At 43.6% G+C, this 13,333-nt stretch overlaps 1 protein-coding gene across 1 annotated transcript in view; it reads right to left on the reverse strand.

Moving 5' to 3' along the window:
• Positions 1–13,333, reverse strand: part of znf1035 (zinc finger protein 1035) — a 32,388-nt gene that overhangs the window by 9,350 nt on the left and 9,705 nt on the right. Inside the window, exon 2 of the mRNA XM_071382984.1 lies at positions 104–169. The gene's annotated coding sequence lies outside the window, so the exon portion shown is untranslated. The remainder of the gene's footprint in view (positions 1–103; positions 170–13,333) is intronic.

Consider the following 13,333-nt stretch of genomic DNA (forward strand, 5'->3'; position numbering starts at 1 on the left):
GAGAGTAGACCATATCAAGATTAAGGCAAATGTCTACATTTGTTAAGCTACATTTCTTGTCGCGTTTGTCTCTGCATGCAAAACAATTAGACCAAATACTCACCACCTGCTTTAGCATGTGTGCATGGGCTCCAGGTTGATGTGGGTAAGGCTACATTTACCCATGAAGCTAGAAAATAAAATAGAAAAAGGTAATCAAATTTAATCTTCTAAATATTTTATGTTGATAGAAAATAACACCAAGTCAGGTCGTCACTACATTTAACCATTTCTGAATGGGCCAATGCCATTGGAACAGAGCTTGCAGAGGTGCATGAGTCAAAATACAAAAGGATTTCAAATTCAAACTCCTCTTGCTCAGTACAGGCATTGCTTTGAATAGTGGGACAAGTGGTGGCTGCAAAAGGATTGTCCTGATGTTTATTTGCCCACAGTTTGCAGACATTATCCTTGGTGGAGGTAGGATAGTCAATTTAGAATAATTTGTGGAGCCCTGTACTCAAGCTGTACTTTGCCTACATCATTATGCATCCACCATAGTTGTTGGAACTGTGCTGGAAAGGACAATGTGAAAATAAAATATCTAACCCAGCGCAGTACAGTCTTGGTTGGCACGGTAGAGAAAGGGGTATTAGACTACACTGTCATAGCTGATAGATCCCTCCAGTAAGGACTAAGAGCAGTAGGAAGATGGCAATGTCCAGAAACAACCACAAAGCTACAGTGCATTCGGAAAGTATTCAGACCTCCTCCCCGTTCACACATTTTGTTACGTTACAGCCTTATTCTAAAATGGATTAAATCATTTCCCCCCTTAATATCTACACACAATACCCCATAATGACAAAGCAAAAACATGTTGAGTCAATTTTGCAATTGTATAAAAAGTAAAGAAATACCCTATTTACATAAGTAATCAGACTCTTTGCTATGAGATTCAAAGTTGAGCTCAGGTGTAACCGGTTTCCATTGAATATCCTTGAGATGTTTCTACAACTTGATTGCAGTCCACCTGTGGTAAGTTCAATTAACTGGACATGATTTGGAAAGGCACACATCTGTCAATATAAAAAGGTCCCAGAGTTGACAGTGCATGTCAGAGCAAAAACCAAGCCATGGGGTTCAAGGAAATGTCCGTAGAGCGCAGAGACGGGATTGTATCGAGGGACAGCATTGAAGGTCTCCAGGAGAAGAATTAAGAATGGCGCCGGAGGAGGTGGCTGCCGTTTTACGGTCCCCTAACTAAGTTGTACTATTGTGTGTTTTTTCACATTATTTGTAACTTATTTTGTACATAATGTTTCTGCCACCGTCTCTTATGAACGAAAAGAGCTTCTAGATATCAGGACAGCGATTACTCACCCCGTACTGTAAGAAGATTTTTTCTTTAACGAGTCGGACGCGAAGGATTTACTCCAGACACCCAAAAAGGCCCTGATCGACATCATTCGCAGGAGAAAGAGACGGAGAAATTGGGGAAGTAGAAGGGGGGGACCTTGTAGGGACCCAATGGCGACTGGGTAATCTGCCTTGACCACCAGTCCTATTAGCAAACGTACAATCACTGGATAATAAAATAGAAGAACTACAATCACGTATATCCTACCAACGGGATGTTAAAAGCTTTCATGGAGTCGTGGCTGAAAGATGACATGAATAACAAAGCTGGCGGGTTTTACGCTTTTTCGGCAGGATAGAACAGCTGCCTCTGGTAAGACATGGGGTGGCGGTCTGTGTAGATTTGTAAACAACAGCTGGTGCAAGAAGTCTAAGGAAGTCTCAAGGTTTTGCTCGCCTAAGGTAGAGTATCTTATGATAAGCTGTAGACGACACTATTTCCCAAGAGTTTTTCCATCTATATTCTTCGTAGCGGTCTATTTACCACCACAAACCGATGCTGGGACTAGGACCGCACTCAATGACAAGTATACCGCCATAAGCAAACAGGAAAAACGCTCATCCAGAGGCGGAACTCCTAGCGGCCGGGGACTTTAATGCAGGAAAACTCAAATCAGTTTTACCTAATTTCTCCCAGCATGTTAAATGTGCAACCAGAGGGAAAATAAACTCTAGACCACCTTTACTCCATACACAGCTCTCCCATGCCCTCCATTTGGCAAATCTGATCATAATTTTATCCTCCTGATTCCTGCTTACAAGCAAAAAACTAAAAACAGGAAGCACCAGTGACTCGGTTAATAAAAAATTTAAAAAAAGGTGGTCAGATGAAGCAGGACTGTTTTGCTAGCACAGACTGGAATATGTTACGGGATTCTTCTGATGACATTGAGGAGTACACTACATCAGTCACTGGCTTCACCAATAAGTGCATCGATGACGTCGTCTCCACAGTGACCGCACATACATACCCCAACCAGAAGCCATGGATTACAGGCAACATCCACACTGAGGTAAAGGGTAGAGCTGCCGCTTTCAAGGAGCGGGTCTCTAACCCAGAAGCTTATAAGAAATCCCCCTATGCCCTCCAATGAACCATCAAACAGGCAAAGCGTAAATATAGGACTAAGATTGAATTGTACTACACCTGTTCCGACGCTCATTGGATGTGGCAGGGCTTGCCAACTATTACAGACTACAAGTGGAAGCACACAGTGACACAAGCCAAATTACTTTATGCTCGCTTCGAGGAGAGTAAACACTGAAACATGCATGAGCGCATCAGCTGTTCCGGACGACTGTGTGATCACGCTCTCCGTAGCCAATGTGAGTAAGACTTTTAAAACAGGTCAACATTCACAAGGCCGCAGGGCCAGACGGATTACCAGGATGTGTACTGAAAGCATTCGCTGACCAACTGGCAAGCGTCTTCATTGACATTTTTAACCTCTCCCTGTCCGAGTCTAATAACAACATCTTTCAAGCAGACCACCATAGTCCCTGTACCCAAGAACACTAAGGTAACTTGCCTAAATGAGTAAGGACCCGTAGCACTCACGTCCGTAGCCAGGAAGTGCTTTGAAAGGCTGGTCACGGCTCACATCAACGCCATTATCCAAGAAACCCTAGACCCAGTCCAATTTGCATACCGCTCCAACAGATCCACAGATGATGCAATCTCTATTGCACTCCACACTGCCCTTTCCCACCTGGACAAGAGGAACAACTATGGGAGAATGAGCTGGAGTCAATGAATAGCAGTGTTCAACACCATAGTGCCCTCAAAGCTCATCACGAAGCTAAGGACCATGGGACTAAACACCTCCCTCTGCAACCCCCAGGTGGTAAAGGTAGGTAACAACACATCAACCACGCTGATCCTCAAAACGGGGGCCTCTCAGGGGTGCGTCCTCAGTCCCTTCCTGTACTCCCTGTTCACTCATGACTGCATGTCAAGGCACGACTCCAACACCATCATTAAGTTTGCCGATGGCACAACAGCGGTGGCCTGATCACCGACAACAATGAGACAGCCTATAGAGAGGTCAGAGACCTGGCCGTGTGATGCCAGACAACAACCTCTCCCTCAACGTGCGCAAGACAAAGGAGATGATTGTGGACTACAGGAAAAGGAGGACCGAGCAGGTCCCCATTCTCAATGACGGGGCTGTAGTGGAGCAGGTTGACAGCTTCAAGTTCCTTGGTGTCCAAACACACCAACAAACTATCATGGTCCAAACACACCAAGACAGTCGTGAAGCCTACTCCCCCCCCCCCAGGAGACTGAAAAGATTTCGCATGGGACCTCAGATCCTCAAAAGGTTCTACAGCTGCACCATCAAGAGCATCCTAGATTGGTTGCATCACTGCCTGGTATGGCAACTGCTCGGCCTCCGCCGTACGGCCCAGTACATCACTGGGGCAAAGCTTCCTGCCATCTAGGACCTCTATACCAGGCGGTGTCAGAGGAAGGCCCTAAAAATAGTCAGACTCCAGCCCCCCTAGTTATCGACTGTTGTCTATGCTACCGCACGGCAAGCGGTACCAGAGAGCCAAGTCGAGGACCAAAAGGCTTCTTAACAGCTTCTACCCCAAGCCATAAGAGTCCTGAACAGCTAATCAAATGGCTACCCGGACTATTTGCATTGCCCCCCTGATAGAGTGGCCAGAGGGAAGCCATTCCTCAGTGAAAGGCAAATGACAGCCCGCTTAGCTTGCCAAAAGGCACCTAAAGGTCTTTCAGACCATAAAAAATAAGATTCTCTGGTCTGATGAAACCAAGATTGAACTCTTTGGCTTGAATGTGATGAGGAGGATCCCACGAGGTATCCATCTTTTGGACACCTGAGTAAGCTTCACTCATTGCGTCAAAGTGTCATTTCCGGTCACAACTTGCAGACTTGTTTACGTGCTGCTGTGCGTTTTGTTGCTAACCTTACTTTGCTACCTGACAACGTTACGGTTTTTACTTTTTATTTACCGTTTATATATTTTCAGTTTTCCCCCTCGCTCTTCTTTTTGTCATTCAACTTTTTCACTCCGGACGCTTTATCTGGACGTGGTTTGTCAGGACCTCCACCAGCCGAAGCTAAGTAGTAACATTAACATGATGCCTTCTAATTGCAGTCGCTGTACTATTAATATACAGGAGAACGATCGCCTTACGGCGAGGATAGCTGTGCTGCAAGCCCAGCTTCAGACGCAATCGTTAGGCAAGGGTAATTTCAGTGTAGGAAAGGATGAAACAGCGTCTGTACCACCAGTAAGTACAGATAGTAGTATAAATCCCCTCGCACAGTCCCCGCAGCCAGACAACTTTCTCATGGCTTCTGGAGGGATATGCTGTAGTAATGCTCAACCGGTGTCGCTCATTCAGCCGACAGAAACTTTCAACCGGTTCTCCCCATTAAGCAGCGAGTCGGAGTCAGAGGCCGAGCCTTCTCTGGTCTCTACTCCTCCCGTTACGGAGTCTGAGACGCCGAAGCCTCCCACCATTAGCTCTGACAAATTGAAAACCCTAGTCATTAGACTTAAAACGAATCATCCAGCGATCATACACTGTTTACCAGGGGGCAGGGCTACCGACGTTAAGGCTAATCTGAAGATGCCAGTTTTAGCTTTAGCCAGCAACGAGTGTAGAGTATAGGGATATTGTTATCCACGTCGGCACCAACGATGTTAGGATGAAACAGTCAGAGGTCACCAAGCGCAACATATCTTCAGCGTGTAAATCAGCTAGTAAGATGTGTCAGCATCGAGTAGATGTCTCTGGCCCCCTCCCAGTTAGGGGGAGTGATGAGCTCTACAGCAGTCTCGCAACTCAATTGAGCAGTTGAAAACTGTTTTCTGCCCCTCCCAAAAGATAGAATTTGTAGATAATTGGCCCTCTTTCTGGGACTCACCCACAAGCCTGGCCTGTTGAGGAGTGACGGACTCCATCCTAGCTGGAGGGGTGCTCTCATCTTATCTACGAACATAGACCGGGCTCTAACTCCCCTAGCGCCACAATGAGATAGGGTTCAGACCAGGCAGCAGGCTGTTAGCCAGCCAGCCAGCCAACCTGCCAGCTTAAGGGAATCTGCCACTAGCACAGTCAGTGTAGTCAGCTCAGCTATCCCCATTGAGACCGTGTCTGTGCCTCGACCTAGGTTGGGCAAAACTAAACATGGCGGTGTTCGCCTTAGCAATCTCACTGGAATAAAGACCTCCTCCAATTCTGCCATTATTGAAAGAGATTGTGATACATCTCAAAATAGGGCTACTTAACTTCTTTGGGGTAGGGGGCAGTATTTTCACATCCGGATGAAAAGCATGCCCAGAGTTAACGGCCTGCTACAAAGCCATAACAGCTAGAATATGCATATTATTAGTAGATTTGGATAGAAAACACTCTGAAGTTTCTAAAACTGTTCGAATGATGTCTGAGTATAACAGAACTCATATGGCAGGCAAAAACCTGAGAAAAAATCCAACCAGGAAGTGGGAAATCTGAGTTTGGTCGATTTTCAACTCAGCTCCTATTGAAGATAGTGGGATATTGGTAATGTTGCACTTCCTACGGCTTCCACTAGATGTCAACAGTCTTTAGAACCTTGTCTGATGCCTCTACTGTGAAGTGGGGCCGAAGCAGAGAGGAATGAGTCAGGTCTGCCAGCAGCCACGAGCTGACCATGCGCGTTCACATGAGAGTCTGCTCCCGTTCCATTTGCTTTTCTGAAGACAAAGGAATTCTCCGGTTGGAACATTATTGAAGAATTATGTTAAAAACATCCTAAAGATTGATTCAATACATCGTTTGACATGTTTCTACTGACTGTTACGGAACTTTTTGACATTTCGTCTGCTTTTAGTGAACGCACTTCGTGACTTTGGATTTGTTTACAAACTCGCTAACAAAAGTAACTATTTGGACATAAATGATGGACGTTACCGAACAAATCGAACATTTCTTGTGGAAGTGGGAGTCCTGTTAGTGCATTCCGACGAAGATCAGCAAAGTGAAGATTTATAATGCTTTTATGACTTTTGTTGACTGCATAATATGGCGGCTATATTTGTGTCGATTGGGCTCTGAGCGCCGACCTCAGATTATTGCATGGTTTTTCCTTTTTCCGTAAAGCTTTTTTGAAATCTGACACAGCGGTTGCATTAAGGAGAAGTGCATCTAAAATTCCATGCATAACAGTTGAATCTTTTAGCAATGTTTATAATGAGTATTCCTGTAAATTGATGTGGCTCTCTGCAAAATCAAAGGATGTTTTGGAACTTCTGAACGTAAGGCGCCAATGTAAACTCAGATTTTTGGATATAAATATGAACTTTACCGAACAAAACATACATGTATTGTGTAACATGAAGTCCTATGAGTGTCATCTGATGAAGATCAAAGGTTAGTGATTAATTTTATCTCTTTCTGCTTTTTGTGAATCCTCTCTTTGGCTGGAAAAATGACTGTTATTCTGTGAATAGGCACTCACCTTACATAATCGTTTGGTTTGCTTTCGTCGTAAAATCGGACACTGTGGCTGGATTTAAAACAAGTGTATCTTTAAAATGATGTAAAATACATTCATGTTTGAGGAATTTTAATTATGGGATTTCTGTTGTTTTGAATTTGGCGCCCTGCAGTTTCACTGGCTGTTGAAGAGGTGGGACGCTACCGTCTCACGTACCCTAGAGAGGTTAATATTAGATCCCTCACTTCCAAGGCAGTTATAGTCAATGAACTAATCACTAATCATAATCTTGATGTGATTGGCCTGACTGAAACATGGCTTAAGCCCGGTGAAGTTACTGTGTTAAATGAGGCCTCACCTCCTGGTTACACTAGTGACCATATCCCCCGCGCATCCCGCAAAGGCGAAGGTGTTGCTAACATTTAAGATAGCAAATTTCAATTTACAACCCCCCCTCCGACGTTTTCGTCTTTTGAGCTTCTAGTCATGAAATCTACGCAGCCTACTCAATCACTTTTTATAGCTACTGTTTACAGGCCTCCTGGGCCGTATACAGTGTTCCTCACTGAGTTCCCTGAATTCCTATCGGACCTTGTAGTCATGGCAGATAATATTCCAATTTTTGGTGACTAATATTCACATGGAAAAGTCCACAGACCCACTCCAAAAAGCTTTCTGCGCCATCATCGACTCAGTGGGTTTTGTCCAACATGTCTCCGGACCTACTCACTGCCAGTCATACTCTGGACCTAGTTTTGTCCCGTGGAATAAATGTAATGTTTTTCCTCATAATCCTAGACTATCGGACCACCATTTTATTACGATTGCAATCGCAACAAATAATCTGCTAAGACCCCAACCAAAGATCATCAAGTCGTGCTATAAATTCTCGGTCAACCCAAAGATTCCTAGATGCTCTTCCAAACTCCCTCCACCAAGGACGTCAGAATACAAAAATCAGTTAACCACTTAATTTCTTATGGCTGCGATCCCGTTAACGGGACCAACATCCGGGGAATTTTCAGAGTGACTAACTAAAAAACAACGTCGTAACATTAACCAACAATGCCGCTAAGAAAATATAGTTAAGAAAATATTTACTAAACAAAGAACAACAAGGCTATATACAAGCGGAACAGGTTAGTCAAGGTAATTTATACATGTAGGTAGGGGTAAAGTGACTTGGCGCTCTGGTACCGCTTGCCGTGCGGTAGCAGAGAGAACAGTCTGACTTCGGTGACTGGAGTCCATAAACAAGGTAGCACAATTCATTTTAGTGTCTAAAGCATTGACAATGTCAATAACAACTAATGTGGTTGCTGTGATAGTGCTGTACCCTGGCCTAAACCCAGATGTATTTTGAATATAAATCAAATGCCCAGATAAAAATAATATGGTTATTTACCAAAGATTCAAGAATCTTGGCTAGACAAGGAAGCCTGGAGATGGGATGATAATTATCAAGATCCCTACTATCACCGCCCTTATGAAGTGGCAGCACATAAACTGTTTTCCAAACTTTTTGAATATTTCCTGATAATGTTTAAGATATGGGTTACTGAGCCAGCCCCTTGAATTATTGGAATCTATAGCAAGTAAAGCATCAAGGACTTATTTTTCAGTGAATTGGTGAAATGCTAAAACTTGAGTAACATTTTCTGAGTCAATCTGCAAAATTCCCAAATCATCATTTAGCCCACTCTTAAAGATAGAAGGGTTAGACACTATTTCAAAAAATATTCCCGCTGAAATAAAATGACGATTAAATGCATCAGTGATGGCATTTTTGGCGATAATGGGGCCAGAATCTGATTAATTTGTTGGGGCAGAGAGGTAGAAGCACAACTGTTTAGAGATTTGACAGTTTCCTAGAATTTAGCTGGGTTCCACTTAGAGTGGAAACATAATAATCAGATTTAGCCTTTTTGGTCAGTCTTATACATTGACTCTTCAGTTGCCTAACAGAATGCCAATCCGGGCTTAAGCATGTGCTCCTGGCCTTGACCCAGGCAACATCTTATAAATGACTTCGGATAATTCAGGAATAAACCAGGCATTCGTTCTACCTTTAACTCTCAGGATTTTGAACGGGGCATGATTACCTACAATGGTATTGAAGATCCTTTCAAAAAAGCTCAATCAGATTCAGGGATAGCTGAAATACAATGAAGGTCACTTGGAGATCACATAAAATAGCTTGTTCAATAAAGTTAAAGTTCCTCTTAGCAGAGGTGGGACCAAGTTACTATTATTCGAGTCACAAGCTCAAGTTGAGTACCAAGTAGAATGAGTCAAGACTCGAGTCCAAGTCTAAGAACAAATCAAGCCGTCACGTTTTTCAAGTCAAGTTAAAAAAAAAAAAAATCTATACAATGCAACGACTTGTTCAACTACAAATCTTTGTCTATTTATTGAGGCTACCAGACAGACCTTTTCATTATTTTGTACAACACATTGATGATGTAATTATAAAATAAGGACCTTGTAGCAGTGGTAAAGTTATAAAATCAGCAGAAGGAAAAACAGGTTGACGTGCTCAGTGTACATTTATTTACAGGTCTTGGTGAACCAATGGTGAAAGTGCCATATCATACAAAATATACTAGTAGATTTCCCAAATATACACTGGCAATAGCCCAAAATAAATAGCCTGTCCTATCTGAAAAGATACAGGTAGAGGGCAAGGCTACACAGCCTCCCCTTGAGAAATCAACTAGAATCTCAAACAGCTATGTAAGTACTTGGCCCCCAGGACCATGCAATTACAAACAATAAACTGGTTCAACAATGTAAAAGGCAACTTCCACATCCATATTTAAATTAGTCTTAAATCAGACTCAATGACTAATGAAATTAAAACCATGCATACATGGAACAATCTTTTTGTCTTATTCAATGTTCTGACTAAAGCGTGGAGTGCAAGCAACATTGTGTTGAAATTAGTATTTCTGTGCGCACTGAGGAGCGTGTGCTTCTATTATGCACAACAAAAATTACAGACATAGGACAGACACTCGGAACCCCGACAAACCCAGGAAATACGAACAAAGGAAACCATAGATTGTAGTAAATCAACAGAACTTCTACAGTAAGAATTTAAAATTGAAATAGCGCACAGACCTGATCTCCCGCTTCTTAAACTTGCTTTCAATGAGAATAACAGACAAACACATTTTTATGCATATTTGGTTGCCCAAAAAGTTATATTGCCGCTGTAATATTCTTGACCAGCAATTTTTTTGGGGAGCTGCATATTTAACGTAATCCTCTCTCCCCACAATTGACATTTGCGCTGTACCCGATCCTATAGCTGTACAGCAAATTAGCAATCTGTTCGCTAGCTCACCCGACCTGAGTTGACAGGGACGAGTGCGAGTTTCACTTGCCAATTTGTGCAGGTGTTTTTGGAAAGGCGGTTCTCCAGCTACGTGTAGAGTAATCCAGAAAGACTGCCACAAAATGAGTGACAAAACCTGGCCAGATAATTTCAAGTCAACAGTCTCAAGTCAAAGTCGAGTCTCCAAGTCAAGTAATTTTCTATCAAGGCGAGTCTCAATTTAAATTTGTGAGTCGAGTCAGACTCGAGTCCAAGTCATGTGACTTCAGTCCACAACTCTGCCTCTTAGAAATGATGATGCTTAGATGTATGCATTTTCACATCTGACAAAGATAACTGGACAGTGGTCACTAAAATCCAGTGGGAAAACCCCACTAGCAACATATTTATCTGGAGTATTTGTCAAAATAAGTCAGGTTTAGCTCAGAGCAAATATCTTTCAGCGTATCTGCCACTGGCATCCTACAATTAATATTAGAAATCGGCCATAGACCTCCCGAGTGGCGCAGCGGTCTAAGGCATCGCAGTGCTTGAGGCGTCCCTAAAGACCCGGGTTCGATCCCAGGCTGTGCTACAGCCCGCCGTGACACCCATGAGGCAGCGCCCAATTGGCCCAGCGTCGTCCAGGTTAGGGGGGGGGGGGAGAGTTTGGCCGGGATTTCCTTGTCTCTAGCAACTCCTTGTGGCGGGCCGGGCGCCTGCAAGCTGATTCTCGGTCACCAGCTGGACGGTGTTTCCGACACATTGGTGCGGCTGGCTTCTGGGTTAAGCGAGCAGTGTCAAGAAGCAGTGCGGCTTGGCAGGGTCGTGTTTGAGGACACATGGCTCTCGACCTTCGCCTCTGCCGAGTCCGTAGGAGCGTTGCAGCGATGGAACAAAATGAACTACCAATTGGATATCCCGAAATTGGGGAGAAAAAGGGGTATAAGTACAATTATTATTTAATTTTTTTAAATACAAAAATAGCCCATAATTAATAGTTCAGATTTACCATACATAGATGGCAATTCAGATCCAACAAATCCACAGATGACGCAATCTCAATCGCACACCATACAGCTCTTTCCCATCTGGACAAAAGGAACACCTGTGTGAGAATGCTGTTCATTGACTACAGCTCAGTGTTCAACACCATAGTGCCCACAAAGCTCATCACTAAGCGAAGGACCCTGGAACTAAACTCCTCCCTCTAACTGGATCCTGGACTTCCTGATGTTGCCTACCCTTACCACCTGGGGGCGGCCCAACACATCTGCCATGTTGATCCTCAACACTGGGGCCCCTCAGTGGTGCGTGCTTAGTCCCCTCCTGTACTCCCTGTATACCCACAACTGCGTGGCCAAGCACAATTCCAACACCATCATTACGTTTTGCCGATGACAACAGTGTCATAGGCCTGATCCCAGACAACGATGAGACAGCCTATAGGGATATCAGACCTGTCAATGGGGTGCCAGTACAACAACCTCTCCCTCAATGTGAGCAAGACAAAGGAGCAGATCATGGACTATAGGAAAAGGAGGGCCGACCAGACCCCCATTAACGTCGACGGGACTGAAGTGGAGCGGGAGGAGAGTTAAGTTCCTTGGTGTCCACATCAAACTATCATGGTCCAAACACACCAAGACAATTGTGAAGAGGGCAAGACAACACCTTTACCCCCTCAGGAGACTGAAAAGATTTGGCATGGGTCCCCATATCCTCAAAAGGTTCTACAGCTGCACCATCGAGAGCATCCTGACTGGTTGCATCACCGCCTGGTATGGCAGCTGCTCGGCATCTGACCGTAAGGCGCTACAGAGAGTAGTGCGTACGGCCCAGTACCTCACTGGGGCCAAGCTTCCTGAAATTCAGGACCTATATACCTAGGCGTGTCAGAGGAAGGCCCAAAAAAATTGTCGAAGACTCCAGTCACCCAAGTCAGGCTGTTCTCTCTGCTACTGCACAGCAAGCGGTACCGGTGCATCAAGTCTGGGACTTTAACAGCTTCTACTCCCAAGCCATAAAACTGCTGAACAATTATTCAAATGGCCACCCAGACTATTAACATTGAACACCCCCTTCATTTTTACACTGCTGCTACCTGCTGTTTATTATCTATGCAGTCACTTTACAAATGACCTCGACTAACCTGTACCGCCGCACACTGACTCGGTACCGGTATCCCCTATATATAGCTTTGTGTCATTTTCTTGTGTTACTTTTTGATAAAAATGTTTCACTTCAGTTTATTTAGTAAATATTTGAACTCTATTTCTTGAACTGCATTGTTGGTTTAGGGCTTGTAAGCAAGCATTTCACTGTAAGGTCTACAGCTTGTATTTGACACGTGACAAATAAAATGTGATGAGATACATTGTTAAATCACACATGAAAGATACCAAATTAAAGCTGCACTGGTTGTGAATCTAGCCAACATGTCAGAATTCAAATAGGCTTTTCGGCGAAAGCAAACAATGCTATTATCTGAGTTAGCACCATTGTAAACAAAGAGAGATAAGCATATTTCAACCCTGCAGGCGAGACACAAAACGCAGAAATAAAAATATAATTCATGCCTTACCTTTGACGAGCTTCTGTTGTTGGCACTCCAATATGTCCCCTTAAACATCACAAATGGTCCCTTTGTTCGGTTATTTGGTGCGTTTGATCCAGAAAAACACCGCTTCCAACTTGCTCAAACGTGACGACAAAATATCTCAAAGGTTACCTGTACTGTGCCAAAAAAAATTCTATCTACTTTTGTAATACAACTTTAGGTATTTACCGTTAATAATCAATAAAATTGAAGACGGGATGATCTGTGTTCAATACAGGAAGAAAACAAACTCAAGCATGCTTTCTGGTGTTGCGCCTCTATCAAACAGTACACATGAAGTGACACTTTTTCAAGATGGCCGTACTTCTTCATTACACAAAGGACTAACCTCAACCAATTTCCAAAGACTGGTGACATCCAGAGGAAGCGGTAGGAACTGCAAACAAGTCCCTTAGAAATCTGGTGTCCCAATGAAAACTCATTGAAAAGACAGTGACCTCAAAAGAATTAAAATTCTGAATGGTTTGTCCTCGGGGTTTTGCCTGCTACATAAGTTCCGTTATGCTCACAGACATGATTCAAATAGTTTTAGAAACTTCCGAG

The sequence above is a fragment of the Salvelinus alpinus genome, chromosome 35 (assembly GCF_045679555.1).
Source record: "Salvelinus alpinus chromosome 35, SLU_Salpinus.1, whole genome shotgun sequence".
Lineage (NCBI taxonomy): Eukaryota > Metazoa > Chordata > Actinopteri > Salmoniformes > Salmonidae > Salvelinus > Salvelinus alpinus.